The sequence below is a fragment of the Rhinopithecus bieti genome, unplaced genomic scaffold, assembly GCF_001698545.2.
Source record: "Rhinopithecus bieti isolate Rb0 unplaced genomic scaffold, ASM169854v2 scaffold_8683, whole genome shotgun sequence".
Lineage (NCBI taxonomy): Eukaryota > Metazoa > Chordata > Mammalia > Primates > Cercopithecidae > Rhinopithecus > Rhinopithecus bieti.
This window is the reverse complement of record NW_016806033.1, coordinates 260,078-287,350: the sequence shown is the minus strand read 5'-3', so window position 1 is coordinate 287,350 and position 27,273 is coordinate 260,078. Positions and strand designations below refer to the sequence as shown.

At 38.6% G+C, this 27,273-nt stretch overlaps 1 long non-coding RNA gene across 1 annotated transcript; it reads left to right on the top strand.

Annotated features, from left to right (window-relative positions):
• Positions 1 to 441: 441 nt before the first annotated feature.
• Positions 442 to 24,362, top strand: LOC108531185 (uncharacterized). Its single transcript, XR_001886088.1, has 3 exons — positions 442 to 887; positions 2,057 to 2,254; positions 24,225 to 24,362. It is a non-coding gene; the product is annotated as an uncharacterized LOC108531185 (long non-coding RNA).
• The last annotated feature ends 2,911 nt before the right edge of the window (positions 24,363 to 27,273 follow it).

The following is a 27,273-nucleotide window of genomic DNA, read 5'->3' as shown; positions in this document are numbered from 1 at the left end:
TTATGTGAGCTGCCTGTGTTAGGTTTAACCCTCGACAAACAAGCTTTAACTAAGAGAAGGGGTCTTTATGGGGGAGTGTAGCTGATCTTGTATGGAGGAGTGTAGTTGGTCTTCTATGGAGGAGTGTAGTTGATCTTGTAGGGCCTGTTCTTGTGATTGTATGGCTAAGGTTAAATTTTGCAGGACTTGTATATTTTTAGGGAGGGATTTTTGTTGGACAAGTGTCCTTTTTATTAAGAGGGTGGCAGTCGGATATGAATCTTAAATAGGATCTCCATAGAGTCTTCCTTTTACTCTGCCAGCCATTGGAGTGTATAAGAAGAGTAGTAATATAAGTATAAAGTAGGACTCCATTTTGGTGTTTTTTAAGGGGGAGAGAGGGACATTGACTTAGTCAACAGTGGAGAGTTTTGTAGCCAATAGAGAAGCAGAAGTAAAAAGAGAAAAGAATTTAGATAACAGTAATTGTTTTACCTGGTATTAGATGGGCAACAGTGCTGACGTAGTGGAGATAGTTGCTAGGAGATGGTATTGTCTGCCGCCATTTAGATGTAAGGACACCAGTTTGCCTAGTGTCTGGAGTATTGTTTGGTTTTAGTTAAGACTAGGCCGGAGATCAGACACTGGTTTGCCTAGTGCCTTAGGTGCCTAAAGGTCTAAAACAATTTTAGAGGAGATATAAGAAGCAGGTAATAGAATGATGACAGTAATAGAATGATGACAGAATAGTTAGGAAGGAGCCAAGGAAGAGGAGGGCAGGAATAGACTGAAGAGAAAGGCGGAATGAGAGTAAGAGATGGCTACCGATAAGGCAAGAATGAGAGGGAGTGTGGAAGATGGGTAGGCGGAAGTGCCAAGGGATGGAAGGAGGGGCAGTCTCAACAATGGTAGGTGGGACCGAGGAGGAGGGTGGAACAACAGCGGGAGTGGAAGGGGAAGGTGGAGCCGAAAGGGAAGGTGGGGCCGGAGCGGGAGGGGGAGGTGGAGTATACGGCGGGAGTGGAAGGGAGGGGAAGCTGACACAGGAGACTCAGACAGGAAAGATGACTTTTTCTTTTCTGAATTTGCTAGGTCTGTGCCTTAGCCAACTTGACTTGGGCCAAGAAATATTGGCTACACAAGTCTGGTCAAGAACGCAAGTCTTAAAACTTTTGTATATAATTTATTTTAGACTACTTGCTAAAGCGCTGGCAGAAATTACTGAGGTCGATTAAAATGTTACAGTCTAGAGTGCCTTCAGGCGGCCATTGAGACTGATTGTCTAATTTATATTGTGGCCACGCCACAGTGGAGAGGAACACCAGTTGCTTTCACCTAAGATCTTGTTCTAATTGTAAAGTTTTGAGATTAGTTAGAAGACACCCTAAAGGGGAGTCTCTAGGTATTTTGAATTGGGGGTTTCCCATTGCCTTCCTCTCGCCTATAGGTGGAAACGGAGACCAAACTCTACCTGGCTACAAAGCATCCTTTGGAGCCACTAGAGACTGGTGGGAGGCTCCTGGAGCTGGAATGGAGATTACCTCCAGGCGGACATCTCCGTCCTGGATGGGTCTCCCACGGAACGGAATGGAGTTCCTTTGGGNTGCGACCACCAGAGCCGGCGCCAGAGGAAAAGCAAGTAGGCAAGATAAAAAGAAATTTTATTACGTAGCCAATGTATAGAAAGAGGAGACGAGGTTCACCGGTCTCCGGCGGCGGAGGCCGAGGAAGTCACTCCGGCGTTCTCGGAAGAGGTTCCTGGGTCCCTGGGTCCCGCGTATGAGGAGAGGCCAAGGAAGTTCATGCGGCTTGCCTGCCGGGAGCAGCTTTTATGTTTTGGGCCTGGGAGTGGGAGGGCAGTAGGCGGGACACGGGCATGTCGGGGGGCGTTCGGTAGGTGCAGCCAGGTAAATCTCGGTCTCTTCGGATTGACATCACCTGGCGCATGCCCGGTTGATCTGCACCTTCCTGGGCACCGGCTACATTTTCACGCACGCGGGAAAAGTTGGTGATGAAGAACCCGGAAGTATGCCATCTTAGTCCCCTTTGTTCTTTGTTTCCCTCTCCCTCCATCCAGACAGATGTGATTCCATCTTGTGTTCATGAGGGAGGCCAGTCTGAAAACCAAGGTGACATCCTGGCTATGGCAGAGCAGAAATAGGGAAATAACCTGTCCTTGATGACATCTTTGAGCTGTTGAGCCAGCTAACTCTGGCACCAGAGACTTCTGCATTTTCTGTCATGTAAAATAATGTGTCCTCATTGTTTAAACCAGGTAAGTTAGGATAGTTCTCTCTTGATAAATTGACCTCTTTATCCTTAAAAAAGGACCTTTTTTTACCCTGGTATTAGTCTTTAAATAACATCATATTGATCTTTAAGAAATAACCTTATTTTACTATGGCAATATTCTTTGCTCTAAAATCTACTTTGTCTGATATTAGTATAACCACTCCAGCTTTCTTTTGATTAGTGTTACCATGAAAAGCTTTCTCCATCCTTTACTTTTAAGCTGTTGGTTTCTTTTCATTTCAAATGTGGTTTTTTTTCAAACTTTTATTAATTTATTCAAACAAGCAAACAATTAACTATCGAATACATATTATGTGGCAGGCATATTCTCTGCACAGTCACTAAAAGGGTTAGAAAAACAGAAAAAAAAAACTCAATACCTTCAAAAATTTACATGGTAAATTTTAAAATAACCACATTTAAAATGTTAAATACATTGAATGTTTTGGTGGAGTTTGCAGAGAAAATAAAGCATAATAGATGATAAACATGAGGTGTTATAATTTTAGGTAGGGTGAATAAGGAGGTATTTATTGGAAAGGTAACATTTGAATAAACACTTGAAAGAAGTGAGCAAACAAGTCATAGAGATACCAGGCAGAAAAGCCTTACAGGAAGAATGAGATGAAATATATATGTCTTCAGATGGACGTGTGCCTGGCAATATTCAAGGAATTTTTTTTTAATCATTATACTTCAAGTTCTAGGGTACATGTGCACAATGAGCAGGTTTGTTACATATGTATACATGTGCCATGTTGGTGTGCTGTACCCATTAACTCATCATTTACATTAGGTATATCTCCTAATGCTATCCTTCCCCCTTCCCCCAACCCCACAAGAGGCCCCAGTGTGTGATGTTCCCCACCCTGTGTTCAGGTGTTCTCCTTGTTCGGTTCCACCTATGAGTGAGAACATGTGGTGTTTGGTTTTCTGGCCTTGCAATAGTTTGCTCAGAATGGTGGTTTCCAGCTTCATCCATGTCCCTACAAAGGACATGAATTCATCCTTTTTTATGGCTGCAAAGTATTCCATGGTGTATATGTGCCACATTTTCTTAATTCAGTTGATCATTGATGGACATTTGCGTTGGTTTCAAGTCTTTGCTATTGTGAATAGTGTGATACCGTAAACACACCTGAGCATGTGTCTTTATAGCAGCATGATTCAAAATCCTTTGGGTGTATGCCCAGTAATGGGATGGCTGGGTCAAATAGTATTTCTAGTTTTAGATCCTTGAGGAATTGCCACACTGTCTTCCACAGTGGTTGAACTAGTTTACAGTCCCACCAACAGTGTAAAAGCATCCTTATTTCTCCACATCCTCTCCAGCACCTGTTGTTTCCTGACTTTTTAATGATCACCAGTCTAACTGGTGTGAGATGGTATCTCATTGTGGTTTTGATTTGCATTTCTCTGATGGCCAGTGATGATGAGCATTTTTTCATTTGTCTGTTGGCTGCATACGTGTCTTCTTTTGAGAAGTGTCTGTTCATATCCTTTGCCCACTTTTTGGTGCAGTTGTTTGTTTCTTATAAATTTGTTAAGTTCTTTGTAGAGTCCGGATATCAGCCCTTTATCAGATGGGCAGATTGGAAACATTTTCTCCCATTCTGTAGGTTGCCTGTTCACTCTGATGGTAGTTTCTTTTGCTGTGCTGAAGTTCTTTAGTTTAATTAGATCCAATTTGTCTATTTTGGCTTTTGTTTCCATTGCTTTTGGTGTTTTAGTCAAGAAGTCCTTGCCCATGCCTATGGCCTAAATGGTATTGTCTAGGTTTTCTTCTAGGGTTTTCATGGTTTTAGGTCTAACATTTAAGCCTGTAATCCATCTTGAATTAATTTTTGTATAAGGTATAAGGAAGCCATCCAGTTTCAGCTTTCTACATATGGCTAGCCAGTTTTCCCAGCAGCATTTATTAAATAGGGAATCCTTTCCCCATTTCTTGTTTTTGTCATGTTTGTCAAAGATCAGATAGTTGTAGATGTGTGGTATTATTTCTGAGGGCTCTATTCTGTTTCATTGATCTATATCTCTGTTTTGGTACCAGTACCATGCTGTTTTGATTACTGTAGCCTTGTAGAACAGTTTGAAGTCAGGTAGCGTGAAGCCTCCAGCTTTGTTCTTTTGGCTTAGGATTGTCTTGGCAATGCAGGCTCTTTTTTGGTTTCATATGAACTTTAAAGTAGTTTTTTCCAATTCTATGAAAAAAGTAATTGGTAGCTTGAAGGCGATGGCATTGAATCGATAAATTACCTTGGGCAGTATAGACATGTTCATGATATTGATTACTCCTATGCATGACCATGTAATGTCCTTCCATTTGCTTGTGTCCTCTCTTATTTCCTTGAGCAGTGGTTTGTAGTTCTCCCTGAAGAGGTCCTTCACATCCCTTGAAAGTTGGATTCCTAGGTATTTTATTCTCTTTGAAGCAATGGTGAATGAGAGTTCACTCATGATTTGGCTCTCTGTTTGTCTGTTATTGGGGTATACGAATGCTGGTAAGTTTTGCACATTGATTTTGTATCCTGAAACTTTGCCGAAGTTGCTTATCAGCTTAAGGAGATTTTGGGCTGAGACGATGGGGTTTTCTCAATATACAATCATGTCATCTGCAAACAGGGACAATTTGACTTCTTCTTTTCCTAATTGAATACCCTTTATTTCTTTCTCCTGTGTCATTGCCCTGCTAGAAATTCTAACACTATGTTGAATAGGAGTGGTGAGAGAGGGCATCCCTGTCTTGTGCCGGTTTTCAAAGGGAATGCTTCCATGTTTGCCCATTCAGTATGATATTGGATGTGGGTTTGTCATAAATAGCTCCTACTATTTTAAGATATGCCCCATCAATACCGAATTTACTGAGACTTTTTAGCATGAAGAGCTGTTGAATTTTGTCAAAGGCCTTCTCTGCATCTATTGAGATAATCATGTGGTTTTTATCTTTGGTTCTGGTTACGGGACGGATTATGTTTATTGATTTGCATAGGTTGAACCAGCCTTGCAACACAGGGATGAAGCCAACTTGATCATGGTGGATAAGCTTTTGATGTGCTGCTGGATTTGGTTTGCCAGTATTTTATTGAGGATTTTTGCATCAATGTTCATCAGGGATATTGGTCTAAAATTCCCTTTTTTTGTTGTGTCTCTGCCAGGCTTTGGTATCAGGATATGCTGGCCTCACGAAATGAATTAGGGAGGATTCCCTCTTGTTCTATTGGTTGGAATAGTTTCAGAAGGAATGGTACCAGCTCCTCTTATACAAAGAGTCTGGTAGAATTTGGCTGTGACTCCATCTGGTCCTGGACTATTTTTTATTGGTAGGCTATTAATTATTGCCTCAATTTCAGAACCTGTTATTGGTCTATTAATGGATTCAACTTCTTCCGGGTTTAGTCTTGGGAGGGTGTATGTGTCCAGGAATTTATCCATTTCTTCTAGATTTTCGAGTTTATTTGTGTAGAGGTGTTTATACTATTGCCTGATGGTGGTTTGTATTTTTGTGGGATTGGTGGTAATGTCCACTTTATCATTTTTTATTGTGTGTATTTGATTCTTCTCTCTTTTCATTCCTTCTTTATTAGTCTTGTTAGTGGTCTATCAATTTTGTTGATCTTTTCAAAAAACCAGCTGCTGGATTCATTGATTTTTCGGAGTGTTTTTTGTGTCTGTATCTCCTTCAGTTCTGCTCTTATCTTAGTTATTTCTTGCCTTCTGCTGGCTTTTGAATGTGTTTGCTCTTGCTTCTCTAGTTCTTTCAATTGTGATGTTAGGGTGTCAATATTAGATCTTTCCTGCTTTCCCTTGTGGGCATTTAGTGCTAAAAATTTCCCTCTACACACTGCTTTAAATGCGTCCCAGAGATTCTGGTATGTTGTATCTTTTTTCTCATTGGTTTCAAAGAACGTCTTTATTTCTGCCTTCATTTTGTTATGTACCCAGTAGTCATTCAGGAGCAGATTGTTCCGTTTCCATGTAGTTGAGTGGTTTTGAGTGAGTTTCTTAATCCTGAGTTCTAGTTTGATTGCACTGTGGGTCTGAGAGACAGTTTGTTATAATTACTGTTCTTTTCCATTTGCTGAGGAGTGCTTTACTTCCAACTATGTGGTCAATTTTAGAATAAGTGTGATGTGGTGCTGAGAAGAATGTGTATTCTGTTGATTTGGGGTGGAGAGTTCTGTAGATGTCTATTAGGTCTGCTTGGTGCCGAGCTGAGTTCAATTCCTGGATATCCTTGTTAACTTTCTGTCTCATTGATCTGTCTAATGTTGACAGTGGGGTGTTGAAGTCTCCCATTATTATTGTATGGGAGTCTAAGTCTCTTTGTAAGTCTCTAAGGACTTGCTTTATGAATCTGGGTGCTCCTGTATTGGGTGCATATATATTTAGGATAGTTAGCTCTTCCTGTTGAATTGATCCCTTTACCATTATGTAATGGCCTTCTTTGTCTCTTTTGATCTTTGATGGTTTAAAGTCTGTTTTATCAGAGACTAGGATTGCAACCCCTGCTTTTTTTTGTTCTCCATTTGCTTGGTAGATCTTCCTCCATCCCTTTATTTTGAGCCTATGTATGTCTCTGCATGTGAGATGGGTCTCCTGAATACAGCAGACTGATGGGTCTTGACTCTTTATCCAGTTTGCCAGTCTGTGTCTTTTAATTGGAGCATTTAGTCCATTTACATTTAAGGTTAATATTGTTATGTGTGAACTTGATCCTGCCATTATGATATTAACTGGTTATTTTGCTCGTTAGTTGATGCAGTTTCTTCCTAGCCTCGATGGTCTTTACATTTTGGCATGTTTTTGCAATGGCTGGTACCGGTTGTTCCTTTCCATGTTTAGGGCTTCCTTCAGGGTCTCTTGTAAGGCAGGCCTGGTGGTGACAAAATCTCTAAGCATTTGCTTATCTGTAAAGGATTTTATTTCTCCTTCACTTATGAAACTTAGTTTGGCTGGATATGAAATTCTGGGTTGAAAATTCTTTTCTGTAAGAATGCTGAATATTGACCCTACTCTCTTCTGGCTTGTAGAGTTTCTGCTGAGAGATCCACTGTTAGTATGATGGGCTTCCCTTTGTGGGAAACCCGACTTTTCTCTCTGTCTGCTCTTAACATTTTTTCCTTCATTTCAACCTTGGTGAATCTGACTATTATGTGTATTGGAGTTGCTCTTCTCGAGGAGTATCTTTGTGGCGTTCTCTATATTTCCTGAATTTGAATGTTGGCCTGCCTCGCCAGGTTGGGGAAGTTCTCCTGGATAATATCCTGAGGTGTGTTTTCCAACTTGGTTCCATTCTCCCCGTCACTTTCAGGTCCACCAATCAGACTTAGATTTGGTCTTTTCACATTGTCCCATATATCTTGGAGGCTTTGTTCTTTTCTTTTTGCTATTTTTCTTCTAATCTTCTCTTCTCACTTCATTTCATTCATTTGATCTTCAATCACTGATACTCTTTCTTCCTCTTGATCAAATAGGCTACTGAAGCTTGTGCATGCATCACACAGTTCTCGTGCTATGGTTTTCAGCTCCATCAGGTCACTTAAGGACTTCTCTACACTGTTTATTCTAGTTAGCCATTCGTCTAACCTTTTTTCAAGGTTTTTAGCTTCTTTGCAACGGGTTCAAACATCCTTCTTTAACTCAGAGAAGTTTGTTACTACCGATCATCTGAAATCTTCTTCTCTCAACTCATCAGTCATTTTCTGTCCAGCTTTGTTCCATTGCTGGTGAGGAGCTGCATTCCTTTGGAGGAGGAGAAGCACTCTGATTTTTAGAATTTTCAGCTTTTCTGCTCTGGTTTCTCCCCATCTTTATTGTTTTATCTACCTTTGGTCTTTGATGATGGTGACGTACAGATGAGGTTTTGGTGTGGATGTCCTTTCTGTTTGTTAGTTTTCCTTCTAACAGTCAGGACCCTCAGCCGCAGGTCTGTTGGAGTTTGTTGGAGCTCCACTCCAGACCCTGTTTGCCTGGGTATCACCAGTGGAGGCTACAGACCAGCAAATATTGCAGAAGGGCAGATATTGCTGCCTGATCCTGTCTCTGGAAGTTTCATCTCACAGGGGCACTGCCTGCATAAGGTGTCAGTCAGTCCCCTACTGGGAGGTGTCTCCCAGGTAGGCTACTCGGGGACCACTTGAGGAGGCAGTCTGTCCATTCTCAGATCTCAAACTCCATGCTGGGAGAACCACTACTCTCTTGAAAGCTGTCAGACAGGGCTGTTTAAGTGTCCAGAGGTTTCTGCTGCCTTTTGTTCAGCTATGCCCTGCCCCCAGAGGTGGAGTCTACAGAGGCAGGCAGGTCTCCTTGAGCTGTGGTGTGCTCCACCCAGTTCAAGCTTCCCAGCCACTTTGTTTACCTACTCAAGCCTCAGCAACGGGTGATGCCTCCCTTCCCCAGCCTGGCTGCCACCTTGCAGTTCGATCTCAGACTGCTGTGTTAGCCATAAGTGAGGCTCTGTGGGTGCGGGACCCTCTGAGCCAGGCACGGGATATAATCTCCTGGTGTGCTGCTTGCTAAGGCCATTGGAAAAGTGCAGTATCAGGGTGGGAGTGTCCCAATTTTCCAGGTACCATCTGTCATGGCTTCCCTTTGCTAGGAAAGGGAATTCCCCTACCCCTTGCACTTCCCAGGTGAGGCAATGCCCCACCCCGCTCTGTGAGGTACACCCACTGTCTGACAAGCCCCAGTGAGATGAACCCGGTACCTAGTTGGAAATGCAGAAATCACCTGTCTTCTGCATTGCTCACACTGGGAGCTGCAGACTGGAGCTGTTCCTGTTCGGCCATCTTCGAACCCTCCTCCTCAAATGTGCTTCTTATAGGCAAGATATAGCTTGGGTCGTGATTTTTGTCCAGTGTGGCAACATTTGCCTTTCCATCAGGTTATTTATATCATTTACACTTAATGTGATTATTGATATAGTTTGAATCCGTCATTTTGCTATTTGATTTTCATTTGTTCCATTATTGCTTTGTTTCATTTTTCCACTCTTCTGTTTCTTTTAAATTAATTGAGTAGTTTTATAATCCTATAGGTATTCCTTTCTTGGCTAAGTTTAGGGTTGCTTTAGGGTTTATAGAATAAAACTACAAGTTATCTCATACTACTTCCTATTTAGTATAGGAAGTTTACATCAGTATACTTTTATTTTTCCCCTCATATTTTGCTATTTTTGCTATACATTTTATTTTACACATGTTAACAACTCCATAGTCTACTATCATTTTTAAAGATTTAAGTAGTTAAAAAAAAGATCTTATATATTTACCATGTGGTTGCCATTTCTGGGCTCTTTATTTCTTTGTGTGGAGTCTTATTTCCAAGTAGTGTTATTTTCCTTCTGTTTAAAGACTGCATTCACATTACAGGTCTGCTGGATAAATTCTATGAGCTTCTGAATACTTTAAAAACCATTTTGCCTTCAGTTTTGAAAGATATTTTCACTGGATATACAATTCTGCATCACTAGCTTTCCCCGTTGACTTAAAAAAAAAAAAAAAAAGCTTCATGTTTTCTCGCTTGCATTGCTTCCTGTAAGAAATCTGCTGTAATCTTATCTTTGTCCCTCTGTATGTAATATCTTTTTTCTTCTGGATAGTATTAAGATTTTCTCTTTATCACTGGTTTTGAGCAATTTGTATAATAATATGATAATTATCTCTTCTTGATAAATTGACCTCTTTAAGAATGGTAAAGGTAAAATAAGGTTTTATTTTACTCTGGTATTACTTTTTAAGAAATATAATCTTAAAGCTTGTGCTTTCTCTTGTTTTTTCTTTATGTTTATTGGCTTGAGTTTTATTGAGCGTCTTAGTACTCAGTTGTCATGAAATTTGGGAAAATGTTGGCCAATATTTCTTCAATAATTTTTTATATAGCCATCCCATTCTTCTCTCTTTTGGAGACTTTATCTATATTAAGCAGCTTGAAGTTGTCATTATCTCACTATTTATTGACTTTCTGTTAATTTTTTTTATTCTCTTTTCCCTTTGTGTTCCATTTTAGATAGTTTCTATTTTCATATCTTCAAGTTCATTAATCTTTTCTTCTGCAATGTCTATTCTGAAACTATTCCCAAGAGAAGTATTTTTTATTCCTCATTGTAGTTTTCACCTTTGGAAGTTCAGTTTGAGTCTTGATTATGCCTTCCATGTGTCTACCTAATGTTTTAAGCAAAAACTATTTTAATGTCTTTGTCTGATAATTCTAACATCTATATCAGTTTGGGGATTTCAATTATGAGTTCATCTCCTCATTATGGCTTGTATTTCCTACTTCTTTGCATGACTCAACTTTTATTTGATTCTAGACCTTGCAAATTTTACCTTATTAGATGCTGGATACTTTTGTATTTTTATAAATGTGCTTGAACTGAAAGCAACTAAGCTACAAGGATACAGTTTGATGCCTTCAGATTTTGCTTTTAAGATTTATTAGGCAGAAACAGAGCAATGCTAACTACAAGGGCTAATTCATTCCTACAGTGTGGCAAGACTCTTCTCTATGCTTTATCCAATGGTACTATCCCCATCACCATGTGAACACTGTACACTGATAGATCTAATGGGTAGTTTTCCCCCTCAACCTCTGGAAATTTCTTTACATTTATTTAATAATTACTACTGAGCTGAATACTCTTTGTTACCTTCACTTCCTCATACCTTAACAATCTAACAGCCTCAACAACAACAAAACCTCTAAGAAGATTACGCCTATTTATTTCTCTGATTTGGAACTTTCTCCTGAGTAACAGTCCAGTATTTTCCAGTGGTCTGCTGGATATCTCTACCTGGATTGACTACCAACATGCTAAATGCAATATATCCAAAACAGAAATTATCATCTTTTTCTTCCTCCAGCAACATTTTATTCTAATCTTTATAACCCAGTGGCTCCTTCTAATGCATTTGATGTTAGTATAATTTCAATCAGGTTCCAAAACCCATGGTGATCTTTCACACTGCCTCCTTTCTCAAACTGCAAATGTCTCACATAGCCATCATTTATCTTCTATTCTTAGAAAATGTTCTATTTTCTGCCACTACTTAAGTTTGACCTCCCCAATGGTCTTTCTGACAATATCACTTTACGTGTTTAAAGAATAATGTCTTGAAACCTTTATTCTAATCCTGTCACTATCTTCTTCTAAAACTTCAGTGATTATCAATTGCCTGCTGAAAAAAGTTTTAAAAAGTCCAACTTTGACAGTCTAGTCTTCAGCAAACTTCCCTTTTATGTCCCCTGCCACTGCAGAATGTGCTCCAGCCAAACTTCCTGGACTCTTTTTTCAATCCATTTCTCATGCCACTCTCTGGGGCTGGAATGTCTTCCCTCTCCACTATCAAAATTATATGCATCCTTGATGAAAATGTAACTGGTACACTTTTTTAGAAAGCAATAATCAACAAGCACTAAAATTTTACATGCCCTTTTATTCAATATTTTACATTTAGAATTTTACACTAAGGAAATAATAATGGATGTGCACAAAAAGTTGGCTTAAAAGATGTTTATATTACCACATTCTATAATGGGACACTGGAAATAGTCTGAATGTTCAGTAACGGGATATTCAATAATAAATATGCAATCACTAAAAAGTGTTATAGAGGGATATTTAGTAATTGATAACATCTAGATAACTAGACAGATAAAGACTAAAAGATATACACTAATCTTCTAACACTGGTTATTTCTGTGTGGTGAAATAACAAATTTTCTTCTATGTATGCACTTGTATTGGTTTAATTTTCTATAGTAAATGTGTATTATCTTCACAACTTGGAAAACTTTTAGCTATTATGTAAAAAATAGCTCTTAAGCAGTCTCTTCTTTGGCTACTTAAGTGTTCGTTTGTCACTTACATCACCTAGGAGCTTGTATCACAGCTATTTGTGAGCCTTTATTTCTTCTACAAACCCCTCAGCTACTTGATAGCAGAGTGTGTTTCAAAGGGCTTTGGGCCCTCCAGTATCTCGCAGAGATGAATACTCACTATTTTATCACTAAAGGAGTGAAATATAGGCTGTAGATTGGAGCACAAAGGCTGCAGATTAAAAAGAAGACAATGGCCATTGGTCAATGCAAGAGGTATATTTGGTCTACTCTTGAGTTTTCAGTCCCACTTCTTCAGTTCTCCCATTACCTCTAGAAAAACTTTTTATATTTATTCCACAAGTCTACCATAGGAAAATATAGTACCCAACATTTCGGTTTTCTTTTTCCAAAGAAAAAAATCATAGAATATTTAAGGATTGTTTGATATTTTAAAACCTTGGTAACTTACAATAATAACAATATATTCCTTGGTTGATATCACTATAAACTCTCTCACTGGAGGACTGCTTCTATTCTTTCAAAAACGCACTTAGAACTCTGCTGCCTGGCAGACTGTAGGGACATAAAGAGCTGAGTCAGCCTGGTAGACTTTCTACCAGGAGAACAATTACTAATTGGCAGAAAAAAAAATACATGAGGGTGGAAACTATCATTTACAAGGGAAGCTAATCTCAGGAGTAACGGAGTTAAACATCGTGTTCTATAGTTCTATTGCTGAAGGGACCCAGGGCTAACACCTGCCAAGGTCTTAAAATGTTATGAAAAGATATTTAGTAATGGACAAATATGCTCTTTGATTTAAAAAATAATAGAATATGTATAATGTCATCCCCATTTTATTTTTTAAATGTGATACTGATAATATCTAGCTAACTAGACAGACTAAAGGCTAAAAGAAGCATACAGACTCAAATGCCAAGAAACATGCAAACGTAAATCAAAATCTGAGGATAAACTCACCCCTTGTAGAGTTTTCTTCCTGAAAGACCTGGGGTCCAGAATTGTTTTTTCCACACACCACTTAGAAGTGTGGCTAAAGCTTCCCTATTTATTTCTGGGGTAAAGCTCCATCCTGTCCCATGCTGTATCTCAAAAACGAGAAGCAGAATCCATACTTCCCATGTTTGGTGGTCACAGTCCACCTCTAACAAGATTGTTTAAAATGATGAAAGGTGTTCCACCAATAAGGCTCTTTTGTACTTCCTTGCCCTGCTTGGAACTCTATCTACATAACTAACAAAATGAGAATTACCTGGAGAGCTATATATTAGTTGTGTAATGATATGAAATAAGTCATCTTTAAATTTAGTGACTTCAGGGAAAATAATTCAGAAGAGACATATCTGGCAGGTCTGGCTCAGTCTCTCAAGGAGTTGTAGTGAGACATCCACTGGGGCTATAGTCATTAGAAGACCAGTTCTGGGGTAGAGGACCTACTTCCAATGTGGCTCATTCACATGGCTGGTAAGGTAATGCTGACTGCCATCAGGAAGACTCAGTTCCTGTCCATGTAGGCCTCTCCTCAGAGCCATTGTGTATCCTCATGATGTGGTAGCTAGCTTCCCCCAGAGCAAGCAACATGAGACCTAGCAGACGTTGCAATGCCTTTTATGGCCTACCATTAGAAGTCACACACTGGCAGTTCTGCTGTGCTCTTTTGGTCACATGGGTCAGCCCGGATTTAATGTGGGACACGACACAAAGGCAAAAACACCAGGAAGTGAAGCTCACTGGGGAAGGCAATCTTGAGTCTGGCTACCACCGTCCACCCTCTAGCCCCCAGTTCTGAGCCTGCTGTTGTAATGGGATGAGACCTGAGGGCCCAGGGGATGGGATTAGTATATTCTACATGTGGAAGGAATGTGAATTGTTGTGGCCATAGAGTGGACTGAGACGTTATTTTCCACAGACAGTGACGTGCTTATCCCACATACTCTTCTTGCAAAGTGACGGACACTCCTCCCACCAATAGGTGGGATCTATGTTTTATTTGCTTAAATTGGGGAGAGGGTGGGTGACTACCCCAATCAATGGAGTATGGCAGAAGTGATGTTCTCTAAAGCCTCTGAGGCTAGAACATAATAACGACACAGTAATTTGAAGTAACGGATAACTAACACAATAACTTTAAATATACTTGTTACAACTACAGATCTCCAGACCACACTTCAGACTCATTCAGTGAGATTCCCTAGACAGGGAAAAGCCTGGGAAACTTAATTTCCCAAGTACCCCAAATGATTCTTATCATCACTGATGTTTGGGAAATTTTGATGGAGTAACCTGCTATTTCACAAGTCTCGATGGAATAAATGCAGTTGGTTTTTATCTTTGATTGCCTATGCATCTCATCTACTTTGTGAAAACTACAGCTGAACTGGAAATTGAACCTAAAATGGTTCTAAATGAGATGAACTTGTATGTTTAACTCTTAAATTTTATATTAGATCATCAAAAGGCAGTACTTGAAAAATAAATTTTAAAAATGCAATACCAAAGTTTCATAGGTTTTTTCAAGACAGATTGTGGAATCTTATTTTTTATATCTTTACATACAGGTCAGCTTTGAACTATCAGGAGAAGTAGAGAACAGAAGGCAAAAAATATCATTCTCTATAAATACTCTAAATATACTGATACAGTATGGAAAAACCTCCAAGTAATACTAAGTTTAAAATTAAAGGATATAACAATGCTATATATTCTTTAAGTGGTAAATACATAAAACTACCTCTGTACAGACACATAAAACTGGAATGGTGGTTGTCTCTAGAAATGAGAATTGTATGGCTGGGGTAAGAGTTATTTTTAAATGAGTAAATTTTCTTATTTTAAAATAAGAAAAGATGACTTATTTTTCACTGAGCACCTGTATTAGTCCATTCTCACACTGTTATAGAAACATACCCAAGACTGGGTAATTTATAAAGGAAAGAGATTTAATTGACTCACAGTTCCACATGGCTAGGGAAGCCTCAGGAAACTTACTATCATGGTGACAGGCGAGAGAGAGCATGTGTGTTGGTGCAGGAAAAATTACCATTTAGAAAACCATCAGATCTTATGAGAAGTCACTCAGTATCACAAGAACAGTATGAGGAAATCTTCCCCCATAATCCAATCACTTTCCACCAGGTCTCTACCTACACATGTGGGGATTACAATTCAAGATGAGATTTGGCCTAACCATATCAGCATCTTTTATATCCTTTGAATTTTGTAGTGGGATCACATAATACTTCAAAAAGGTGATAAATAAAATGTTTTTAAAATATCTTTCACTTTAAAGACCTCTTGGAAATCATTCTAAAACATGAATTAAATCATTATTGGTTGCAGTTAATTATTTTTTCTTCTTAGGTTTAGCAGTAAAATGAAACTTGATGTTCTTCAGGACTAGTGATCCTGACAGATTAAAATTTAGCCAATATAGAGTTAATAACTCCATCCTCATTTGTTACTCGATCTCTCAGTTGTCTCTGTCCATCCTCCATCTCTGACAGAGCACAACCCTTAAACCATGTACAACTGGGACTCTTCCTGGGGGCCCATGCTTAGAGATTCCTGCTTTGACCCTTCTCTGGCCCTGCCTATCACACTCACTAAGGAACCTACAGCCAAGGAGATGTGTCCACTTGGAGCCCACAGGCACTTTCTAGATCACACTCAGGATATACCTGGGGGAGAATTTCCTACCCCATGACTTCAACCCACCTGTGCATAGGCCACCATCTTAGGTCTATCCTCTTGAGAGGTGGCCAAGGGGCAGCTGTTTGAGGGAAAGGAAATGGACAGAGCCTGACAAGTAGTCTGAGCAGTCCACACACATACACATGAAACCCTTCGCAGTGCAGAATGGAAAGAAAAGGATGTGGGTTGCAGCCTCCATTTGTGCTCTTGTCCCAGTGTTTATGGGAGAAGTCCCAAAAATATTAGGAACAGGCCTGTTCAACACCCCTCACTTCTGACACCCATCCTCCAACTTCTGTCTACCCCAAATAGACCAGACAGTAGTTAAGATGAAGGTCTGTCTTGACTCTTCGTCTTTGGCAGAGCAAGGAAGCAGTTGCACTTAGCATTTGAGAGCAATTTTAGAAAATCCCTGAATCTTAATGTATTATTGCTCTGTCTTTATTGACTTAGAATAAATGCATTTCCAATGATGTGGCACATTCAACAATGTGCGAATTTTTAAAGAGCTGGAACCATTATATTTCAGCTCTTAAACAAAGTTAAGTCTTTACTTCACAAAACACCACAGACTTTGGATTTAAAAGCTCCATGACCTGTTTTTTTCACTCTAGGCTCTCCATAACCCTGGGGAAGTTCCTCCCTTGCCTGTATCCCAGTCCCCTCTTTACCATGTTCTATTTTTAACACCCTCTCCTTTTAAACACAATATAAACATACATTTATCATGTTTATTCTTTGCTCTTCTCTCACTACCCCCTCCACTACACATACACACTAGAACATAAGTCTCATGAGAGTAAGAATTGTAGTGTATTTTCTTCACTGATGTATCCCAAGTACCTAGAATAGTGTCTGTCACAAGTTAATTACTCAATGAATATTTATTGCATAAATGAAACCCATAAACCTAACATAACTTACAATAAGTCTAATGACAAGAAGAAACTTACTCTAAACTCTAAGCATCACCTTGTTGACAAAAGATCAGGTGCCAGCATTATCCATTTCCTCATTACAGAAGATACCTAAATCACAATGTAAATATGTATCTACCTTTCAAGTTTAGAAGGATTTAATTCCTGTTTTTGTATTAAAAAAAAAAAAAAGCTTTCATGGTGGCATGCACCTGTGCTCCCAGCTATGTGAGAGGCTAGGGTGGGAGGACTGCTTGAGACCAGGAGTTTGAGGGTGTAGAGAGCCACGATTATACCAGTGTACTCCAGGCTGGGCGACAGAGCAGGATGCTGTACACACACACACACACACACAATCTGCAACCACCCAAGAGCTGGTCTGTATTTTCCACATTTTATCTAAAGTATCAAATAACTTCTATTTATAAAAATATCACACTATGTCATAGCCCCAATAGTGCAGTGCAAATTTTAATTTGTGAAGTTCAATTATCTTAAGATTTTCTTTCAAGACACTTACTGATCATTTAGCACATTCGTCTGAGGTTTACTGAGTACCTATACCCACTACATACCAGACATTGTGCTGAGGCATTTATTCAAGAATCACAACTGCAGAAAGAATTCTGAGACTGAGAATTTTAATTTTCCCACATTGCAATAAATCTTGTATGCAATAAAAAAAAATGCTAGGAGATATATACATATTTTTTAAAAGACAGCCACCCTGTCCTCTAAAGACACAACAGAAATAATTTTTGTATTGTTCTCCTGCATTTCAGCTTAAACCTAGAAAAAAGTTAATATTGTGTATTTAAGATTTAAGATTTTAATAACTTTTCCAAAAATATATGAACATATTATATGAGAAGCAAATTAAAAATATTTTTTACTTTCTATGACGTTTATTGTCATAGTCATTGTGAAACTCCCTAATATCATTTGATATTGATGAGATAATAAGGTTTTTTTTATTTATTCTGAAAAAAAAAAAGGGATACATGTGCAGAACGTACAGGTTTGTTACAGAGGTATATATGTGCGTATTTGTTATATGCATTATACACACATATATATGTGTATATTTGTTACAGAGGTATATATGTGCATATTTGTTATATGCATTATACACACATATATATGTGTATATTTGTTACAGAGGTATATATGTGCGTATTTGTTATATGCATTATACACACATATATATGTGTATATTTGTTACAGAGGTATATATGTGGTTTGCTGCACCTGTTGACCCATCCTCTAAGTTCCCTCCCTTCACCCCCACCCCAAACAGACCCTGATGTGGGTTGTCCCTCTTTCTGTGACCATGAGTTCTGATTGTTCAACTCTCATTTATGAGTGAGAACATGTGGTATTTGGTTTTTGGTTTCTGTGTTGATTTGCTGAGGATGATGGCTTCCAGCTTCATCCATGTCCCTGCAAAGGACATGATCTCATTTTTTATGGCTGCATCGTAGCCCATGGTGTATATATACACCACATTTTCTTTATCCAGTCTATCATTGATGGGCATTTGGGTTGGTTCCATGTCTTTGCTATTGTAAATAGTGCTTCAGTAAACATAGAGCATGTGTGTCTTTATAGTAGAATGATTTGTATTCTTTTGGTGTATGCCCAGTAATGGGATTGCTAGGTCAAATCATATTTCTAGTTCTAGATCCTTGAAGAATTGCCATACTGTCTCCCACAATGGTTGAACTAATTTACATTCCCACCAACAGTGTAAAGCCATTCCCATTTCTCCACAGCCTAGTCAGCATCATTACCTGACTTTTTAAAAATCGCGATTCTGTCTGCCATGAGATGGTATCTCATTGTGGTTTTGCTCTGTAGATTTGCATTTCTCTGATGATTAGTGATGTTGAGCTATTTTTCATATGTTTGTTGGCCACATAAATGTCTTTTTTTTTTTGAGAAGTGTCTATTCATATATTTTACCCAATTTTTGATGGGGTTGTTTTGTTTTTTTTTCTTGTAAACTTGTTTAAGTTCCTTGTAAATTCTGGATATTAGACCTTTGTTGGGTGGGTAGATTGCAAAAATTTTCTTCCATTCTGTAGGTTGCCTGTTCATTCTGATGATGGTTTCTTTTTCTATGCAGAAGCTCTTTAATTAGATTCCTTTTGTCAACGTTGGCTTTTGCTGCAATTACTTTTGGCATTTTGTCATGAAGTCTTTGCCCATGCCTATCCTGAGTGGTACTACCTAGGTTTTCTTCTAGAGTTTATATGGTTTGGGGTTTTACATTTAAGTCTTTAATCCATCTTGAGTTAATTTTCATAGAAGGTATGAGGAAGGTGTCCACTTTCTGTTTCCTGTATATGACTAGCCAGTTTTCCCAGCACCATTTACCGAATAGGAGATCCTTTCCTCATTGCTTGTTTTCATCAGGTTTGTTGAAGATCAGATAGTTGTATATGTGTGGTGTATTTCTGAGGTCTCTGTTCTGCTCCATTGGTCTATATGTCTGTTTTGATACCAATACCATGCTGTTTTGGTTACTATAGCTTTACAGTATAGTTTGAAGTCAGGTAATGTGATGCCTCCAGCTTTGTTCTTTTTGCTTAGGATTGTCTTGGTTATATGAGGTCTTCTTTGATTTCATATGAAATTTAAAATAGTTTTTTCTAAATCTGTGAAGAATGTTAATGGTAGTGTGATGGGAATAGCATCGAATCTATAAATTACTTTGGGCAGTACGGCCATTTTCATGATATTGATTCTTCCTATCCATGAGGATGGAATGTTTTTCCTTCTTTGTGTCCTCTATTTCCTTGGGCAGTGGTTTGTAGTTCTCCCTGAAGAGCTCCTTCACATCCCTTGTTAGTCATAGTGTTAGGTAGTTTATTCCCTTTGTAGCAATTGTGAATGGGAGTTCGTTCATGATTTGGATCTCTGCTGGACTATTGTTGGTGTAAAGGAATGTTTGTGATTTTTGCACATTGATTTTGTACCCTGAGACATGGCTGAGGTTGTTTATCAGTTTAAGGAGTTGTGGAGCTGAGACCATGGGGTTTTCTAACTATAAAATCATGTTGTCAGCAAACAGAGACAACTTGACTTCCTCTCTTCCTATTTGAATACCTTTTCCTTCTTTCTCTTGCCTGATTGCCCTGGCCAGACCTTCCCATACTGTGTTGAATAGGAGTGGTGAGAGAGGGCATCCTTATCTTGTACCAGTTTTCAAAGGGAATGCTTTCAGCTTTTGCTCACTCACTATGATATTGACTGTGGGTTTGTCACAAATGTCTCTCATTATTTTGAGATATGTTTCATCAATACCTAGTTTATTGTGAGTTTTTAACATGAAGGGATGTTGAATTTTATGAAAGGCCTTTTCTGCATCTATTGAGATAGTCATGTGTTTGTCTTTGGTTCTGTTTATCTGATGGATTACATTTATTGATTTGTATATGTTGAACCAGCCTTGCATCCCAGGGATGCAGCTGATTTGATTATGGTGGATATGTTTTTTGTTGTGCTGCTGGATTCAGTTTCCCAGCATTTTATTGAGGATGTTTGCATTGATGTTCATCAGGGATATTGGCATGAAGTTTTCTTTTTTGGTGTGTCTCTTCCCGGTTTGGGTATCAGGATGTTGCTGGCTTCATAAAATGAGTTAGGGAGGAGTCCCTCCTTTTCAATTGTTTGGAATAGTTTCAGAAGGAATGGTACCAGCTCCTCTTTGTATTTCTGGTCAAATTCAGCTGTGAATCCGTCTGGTCCTGTGATCTTTTGGTTGGTAGGCTACTTATTACTGCCTCAATTTCAGAACTTGTTATTGGTCTATTCAGGGATTTGACTTCTTCCTGGTTTAGTCTTGGGAGGGCGTATGTGTCCAGGAATTTATGCATTTCTTCTAGATTTTCTAGTTTATTTGTGTAGAGGTATTTATAGTATTCTCTGATGGTGGTTTGTATTTCTGTGGGATCAGTGATGATATCTCCATTATCATTTTTATTGTGTCCATTTGATTCCTCTCTTTTCTTCTTTATGAGTCTATCTTGCCATCTATCTATTTTGTTAATTTTTTTTTTTTTTTTTTTCAGAAAACCAGCTCCTGGATTCATTGATTTTTTTGGAGAATTTCTGGTATCTCTATCTCCTTCAATTCTGCTCTGATCTTAGTTATTTCTTGTTTTCTGCTAGCTTTTGGATTAGTTCTTTCTTGCCTCTCTAGCTCTTTTAATTGCGATGTTAGCATTTGGATTTGAGATCTTTCAAGGTTTCTGATGTGGGCATTTAGTGCTACAAATTTCCTGCTTAACATTGCTTTAGCTGTGTCCTAGAGATTCTGCTATATTGTCTCTTTGTTCTCATTGGTTTTGAAGAACTTCTTGATTTTTTGCCTTAATTTCATTATTTACCCAGGAGTCATTCAGAAGCAGCTTGTTCCATTTCCATGTAATTGTGTTGTTTTGAGTGAGTTTCTTAATCTTGAGTTCTAATTTGATTGCACTGTGTTCTGAAAGACGGTTTGTTATTATTTCCATTCTTTTGCATTTGCTGCGCAGTGTTTTATTTCCCTTTATGTGGTTGATTTTAGAATAAGTGCCATGTGGCACTGAGAAGAATGTATATTCTGTTTATTTGGGGTGGAGAGTTCTGTAGATGTCTTCAAGGTCCATTTGATCCAGAGCTGAGTTTAAGTCCTAAATATCCTGGTTAATTTTCTGTCTCAATGATCTGTCTAATACTGACAGTGGGGTGTTAAAGTCTCCCACTATTATTGTGTGGGAGTCTAAGTCTCCTTGTAGGTCTCTAAGAACTTGTTTTATGAATCTGGGTGCTCCTGTATTGGGTACACATATATTTAGAATAGTGAGCTCTTCTGTTGAATTATTTCCTTTACCAGTATGTAATGCCACTCTTTGTCTCTTTTGATCTTTGTTGGCTTAAACTCTGTTTTGTCTGAGACTAGAATTGCAACCCCTGCTTTTTTTCTGCTTTCCCTTTGCTTGATAAATTTTCCTTCATCCCTTTATTTTCAGCCTGTGTGTGTCTTCACACATGAGGTGGGTCTACTGAATACAGCACACTGATGGGTCTTGACCCCTTATCCAATTTGCCAGTCTGTATCTTTTAATTGGGGCCATTTAGCCCATTTATATTTAAAGTTAGTATTGTTTTGTGTGAATTTGATCCTGTCATTATGATCCTATTTGGTTATTTTGCATACTAGTTGATGCAGTATCTTCATAATGCCATTGGTCTGTATATTTTGGTGTGTTTTTGCAGTGGCTGGTACTGGTTTTTCCTTTCTATATTTAGTGCTTCTTTCAGGAGCTCTGGCAGAGCAGGCCTGGTGGTAATGAAATCCCTCATCATTTGCTTGTCTGGAAAGGATTTTATTTCCTCTTCGCTTATGAAGCTTAGTTTGGCTGGATATGAAATTCTGGGTTTAAAATTCTTTTCTTTAAGAATGTTGAATATTAGCCCCCAGTCTCGTATGGCTTGTAGAGTTTCTGCTGAGAGGTCCACTCTTAGTCTGATGGGCTTCCCTTTGTAGGTGACCTGGCCTTTCTCTCTGGCTGACTTTAACAGTTTTTCCTTCATTTCAACTTTGGAGAATCCGATGCTTATGTGTCTTGGGTTGATCTTCTCATGGAATATCTTAATGGTGTTCTCTGTATTTCCTGAATTTGCATCTTGGCCTGTCTTGCTAGGTTGGGGAAATTCTCCTGGATAATATCCTCAAGTGTGTTTTCCAGGTTGTTTCCATTCTCCCTCTCTCCTTTTAGTACTCTAACCAATCGTAGGCTCAGTCTTTTCATGAAGTCCCATATTTCTTGGAGGCTTTGTTCATTCCTTTTCATTCTTTTCTCTCTATTCTTGTCTGCATGTCTTATTTCAGTAAGGCTGTCTTCAAACTCTGATATACTTTCTTCCACTTGGTCCATTTGGCTATTAATACTTGTGTGTGCTTCATGAAGTTCTCGTGCTGTTTTTCAGTTCCATCAGGTCATTTATGTTCCACTCTAAACTGGTTATTCTAGTTAGCAATTGCTCTAACCTTATATCAAGGTTCTTAGCTTATAGTTCAAGCTAAAACTATTAGCTTATAGTTTTCTATAACCCATCTTCTGAAGCCTACTTCTATTAATTCATCCATCTGATCATCCGTCCAGTTCTGTGCCCTTGATGGAGAGATGTTGTGATCATTTGGAAGAGAAAAGGCACTCTGGCCTTTTCAGTATTCAGCATTTTTTCGTTGATTCTTTCTCATCTTTGTGAGTTTGTCTAGTTTAGGTCTTTGAGGCTGCTGATGCTTGGTTGGGGTTTTGTGGGGGCTTTTTTGTTGTCATTGATGCTGTGGTTGTTGCTTTCTGCCTGTCTGCTTTTCTTTGAATGGTCAGGTCCCTCTTCTGTAGGGCTGCTGCAGTTTTCTGAGGGTTTACTTCAGGCTTCCACAGCTAGTGTGTTGGGCCATGGAGGACAAGTCTTGGGACCAAGCCTCGTCCTATCTTCCTGACTCCAGCAAGGGAAAAGCAAAGGATGCAGCTTTAGAGATGAGTGCTGCCCTCCCCTAACCCAGGGAGCTTAGTGTGTTAGGCAGTCCCATTGCTGGCTGCTGCCCTTCCTCCAAGGAGCTCAAACAACTTAGACAGCAGGCCACAGCTGCTATGGTGCTGGTTCCTCCTCCCCTCGGGAGTTTGGTGGGCTTAAGCAGATTCCAGCTGAGTGGCTGTTAAGAGTCTGCACATTCCAGGGTTGGGAGAATAGGCCCTGGTGGCATGAGTTTGCAAGTGGGATCTTCCAATCCATGGGTTGCACCATTCCGTGGAGAAAGCAGTTTCCCTGGCTGGATAGCATACTCAATCACCACCTCCCTTGGCTGAGGGGAGGGGACACCCCTTCCCTGTGTGGTTCTCAGATGGGTCACCGCACCACACTGTTCTTCCTTCTCTCTGTGGGTCCTGTCAGCCTCCTAGTCAGTTCTGATGAGAGAACCTGGATACTTTGGTTGCCAGTGAAGGATTCGCATGCTTATTATGCTTTTCTCCAATTGGAGCCTCCAGACAACGCTGTTTCTAGTCGGCCATCTTGGCTTTGCTCCAGAAATAGTTTTAAGGAAGCAAATGTATCAGTGAGAGTTGCTTTGAATGTCTCTTATATTCAAAGATCATTCATATTAAAAGCCAAATAGTCTGACATCACTGAAAATTGTCAGAATTTTAATGAAAACAAAATTAGAACAAGGAGATCTAAAGAAAAGGAAACCTAATAATTTATAGGCACATTGTTCTTTAAGCATTGTATTTGGAATTTGGTGTTTAAGAAATAAAAGTATAAGTAGCCAGTGAAAGAAAATGTGTTATAGCTACAAATAAAAGAAGATTAAAAGGAAATTGTATGTTAAAACTTTATATAGTTTAGATTTTAAGGTAAATTTGTCTGCTAGCATGAAAAGCTTTTTTAACTGGAAAAATATATATATAAGGATGCATGAGCTGACGTGGAAACTCTCACTATTTTTCATAGCATCAGTGGTGTAAATATCATTAACAATCTCATTAAAGTGAAAACAGGAGTGGATCACAAATGGACTACAAATGAGGAGGAGGGGAAGGCCTTGTTTGACCACACAGAGAATTGGAAAGGCTGGCATTTGAAAATGGTACCTGGAACCCAAGGAAGGTTAAGACAATATGCATTGGAAGATATAAGGAAATGATTAATGTGGAATACCAAGCTTCCCCTACCCCTGCAAATAAAAGAAAATAAAAGTAAAAAGATCTGAAACTGTTTTACTGATGATTTGGTACCACTTTGTATAACAATCCCTGGGGAATTAAAGATGTAAAATAATTTTCTTCTGGACTATATAAATGATAATAGCATGTGGGTAATTGTGCTCTCTGGGCAGAGGCTGTTAATGAGTTCTAAGATCCCCAACAGTAGGCACAGATGTCAGCCTGTCCCATCTATTGACAGTGATTGCTGAAGGCCTCCTTCAATTGAGTTTCTGTTTTATAATAGGAAAACATAATTAAGTACCTGAGAAAACTGGCCATTGTAAAAAATTCTGTAAAAATAAATTTTATTGAGAGAAATGTTAAACATTTTAAAATACTTCTTTTCTACCTTAGCTTGGTGAACAAATGAAATATCTAAGAGACAAACTATTCTGAGCTCCTTTTCTCTTCCCCCTGCTCATTCTCCAGACAGTACACAAAGCTGGTTGAAAGGGTTTTGTCACCACATAACCTAGCCACATGACTCAGATCATGCCCCCCACCAGCTTGCACATACACTCAGTCACATTCACCAAGGCCATTGAGTGATTAGCAAACATTATTAGAAGTTTAAAGAAAAGAATAGATATTACAACACACACAAAAAAATTTAAGGCTGAATATTAGGTATCACAGTTTAACATTTTCCGGGCCATATTTACCAAGGCAGACATTAGGCTCCAACAATATGGCGTTTAACCTTATTGCCGTCCTCTCTCCCCAGTACAGCTAGCTCATCGTTGATCTTTCCCACCACCCAAAATCTACGTCTGTTGATATAAAACAGCTCAGTTTTTTGTTGTTTCTTTAAAACTAATACACTTGAGGCCATTAGCAAAGCACTTAATACACTACAATTCCTTTTAGGTGGAAAAAAAACCAACTCTGCTGCTCTAAGGTAAAATAATCATATATTTTTCATCGTCAAAATAAAGCACTTTGCAAAGTTCCAGGCAAATGGAAGACACTGTTATTGATCACTGTTGTTATTGCTTTTTTAAAAAAAGGTTTTAATTTTGTGGGTACATAGTAGGTGTATATATTTAAGGGGTACATGAGATACTTTGATATGGGCATGCAGTGCATAATAATCACTTCATGGAAAATGGGGTATCCGTCCCCTCAAGCATTATCTTTTGTGTTATAAAAAATCCAATTATACTACTTTAGTAAATGTTAAATGTACAATTAAATTATTATAGATTTTAGTGACCCTGTTGTGCTATGAAATACTAAGTCTTATTCATTTTTCCTATTTTTGTACCAACTAACCACCCCCTCTTCTCCCTACCAACACTCTCATTACCCTTCCCAGCCTCTGGTAACCATCTTTCTACTTTCCATCTCCATGAGTTCTATCGTTTTAATTTTTAGCTCCCACAAATAAGTGAGAACATGTGGAGTTTGTCTTTTCGTGTCTGCCTTATTTCACTTATGAAGTGAACTGAAGTCACAATGACCTCCAGTTCCATCTGTGTTGTAGCAAATGACAGGATCTCATTCTTTTTATGGCTGAATAGTACTTCACTGTGCATCTGGACCACATTTTCTTTATGCATTCATCTGTTGATGGACACTTAGGTTGCTTCCAAGTCTCATCTATTGTGAATAGTGCTGCAATAAACATGGGAGTGCAGATATCTCTTCAACAACCTGACTTCTTTTCTTTTGGGTATATATCTAGAAGTAGGATTGCTGAATCATATGGTAGCTCAATTTTCGTTTTTTGAGGAATCTCCAAACTGTTCTCCATAGAGGTTGTACTAGTTTATATTCCCTCCAATGGTGTATGAGGATTCCCTTTTCTCCATACCCTTGCCAGCATATTTTATTGCCTGTCTTTTGGATATAAGCCATTTTAGCTGGGGTGAGATGATATCTCCTTGAAGTTTTGATTTGCATTTCTCTGATGATCAGTGATGCTGAGCACCTTTTCATTATGCCTGTTTGTCATTTGTATTTCTTTTGAGAAATGTCTATTCAGATACTTTGCTAATGTATAATGAGCAATCTAATCAGATTATTAGATATTTTGCTATAGATTTGTTTGAGCTCCTTATATATTCTGGTTATTAATCCCTCGTCAGATGGGTAGTATGCAAATATTTTCTCCCATTCTATATGTTATCTCTTAATTTTGTTGATTTTTTAAATTATTTTTTATTTTTCATTTTTTATTTTTGTGCAGAAGCTTTTTAACTTGATGTGATCCTGTTTGTCCACACTGGGTTTGGTTGCCTGTGCTTGTGTGGTATTACTCCAGAAATCTGCCCAGGCAAAAGTCCTGCAGATTTTCCTCAATATTCTCTTTTAGAACTTTCATAATTTGAGGTCTCAGATGTATGTCTTTAATCCACTTTGATTTTTCTAGATGGAACGAAATAGGGGTCTAGTTTCTTCTGCATAAGAATATCCATTTTTCCCAGCACACTTTATTGAAGAGACTGTCTTTTTCCCAATGTATGTTCTTGTCACTTTTGTTGAAAATGAGTTCACTGTTGATGTATGCATTTGTTTGTGGGTTCTTTACTCCATTCCATTGGTCTATGTGTCTTTTTTTATGCCAGTGCCATGCTGCTTTGGTTCCTATAGCTCTATAGTATAATTTGAAGTCAGGCAATGAGATTCCTCCAGGATTGTTCTTTTTGCTCAGGATAGTTTTGGCCATTCTGGATATTTCCGTGGCTCCATATAAATTTTTGAATTGCTTTTCTATTTCTGTTAAGAATGTCATTGGTATTTTGGTAGTGATCACACTGATTCTGTAGATTGATTTGGGTGGCATAGACATTTTA